This window comes from Chinchilla lanigera, unplaced genomic scaffold (assembly GCF_000276665.1).
Source record: "Chinchilla lanigera isolate Chin_1 unplaced genomic scaffold, ChiLan1.0 scaffold00202, whole genome shotgun sequence".
Lineage (NCBI taxonomy): Eukaryota > Metazoa > Chordata > Mammalia > Rodentia > Chinchillidae > Chinchilla > Chinchilla lanigera.
In genome coordinates this window covers 85,440-86,862 of record NW_004955603.1, presented here as the reverse complement: position 1 = coordinate 86,862, position 1,423 = coordinate 85,440, and positions in this window count along the sequence as shown.

Sequence of the window (1,423 nt, the reverse complement as noted above, 5' to 3'; positions counted from 1 at the left end):
GTCTGGTTGCCTCCCTCCCACACCCACACATGCTGCCTGGGTCTGCACACTGCATCCACCATCTTGGCACCAGGAATGAGTGAGGTAAGTGTGTTCAGCTTCCTTAGAGAGGTAGGGTCAGTGAGAGAAGGGGATCTATTGGAGCAACAGTGAATGTTCATGTCAGGAAAATGGATTCTTCTAGGAGGAAACAAATCCAGGGAGGAAGTACTGCCAGAGGGAAGAATAGGTCCTGAGACATGAGTGAGTTGAGCTTGTAAAGAGTGAAGGTTATTAGGACTTACTTCAATCTCCTTGGCTTCTGCTCTAATGGCATGAATGCATCATTGGTGTCTCCTGAACCTAGTGTTTATTTCAAGAGATAAACAAATTAGATTTTCAAGCGCTTTAGGCTGACAAAGTCAATCTGAAAACATTCTGCTGTGTATTTTCTATTACAGGAAACAGAGAAAATATTCAAGGTTACTAGAAGTACATCTCTAACATTGCCACATTCATGGTAAAAGCAGAATGGGTCTGTAGAGCCATCCGATACCATGTAGAAACTGTGTCTAACTAGCACAGCGGTGGCTGGGATGGAGGAGCTGTCTCTGACTCTGGGCCTATGAGCTCCAGAAAGAAGGGAAGGTGTCTCCACAGAAACACTGGTGCTCTCAGAACAGCTGTGAGACTCCTCTGTCCCCAGAAGCCAGAGCAGCTGCCTTCCACATTAAATATTATACAGCATACATTTTAATATATTTAACCAATTAAAATTCATTCATAGATTCTCTTTTATAACTAAAAATCGATAGTAATATAATTCACATTAGATATTAAATACATAAGCATATGATTTCAAAATTTAGTTGTTCCTTATACTATCTTGTCACATATTGGGTTTTCATATCTTAGTTTCATGGCATAACATAATGTTATTTGATAATTTCTATAATGAGTGCATTTGTTTTTTTCTCTGACATACACACAAATAATTTTACCTGAAGTCTTTCTAATGTTAAGCCAATCTTTCTTTGATTAAATCCACACAAAACAGGGCATTCAGTGGTATGGTATTATGTGCATTCAGTGTATAATCATTATATGGATCTCAAAATTTTATTAATATTTGATATTTTGCTGCAGAATAAATATCTACCCCAGGCGACAAAATTGTGAAATAGATTTCCACGAAAGTAAAACCAAATGAGCAGACATAGAAAGTGCTGTAAACACAGGTCTGCCTCAGGAGAAGCACAGCCGACCTGTCTCCTGAGTTTAGCACAGCGTCAGGACACTGCCTTTGTGACCAGCTGGGAACTGTTCCATCCCCGCTCTGTCCCTGTCATGACAGCCAATTGAATCAAATCTCTGAGCTTCTCTATACTAAAGGAGCCTCATCTTTCAAAAGAAATGAACAGTAGCTCCTGCTCCAGAGATTTGT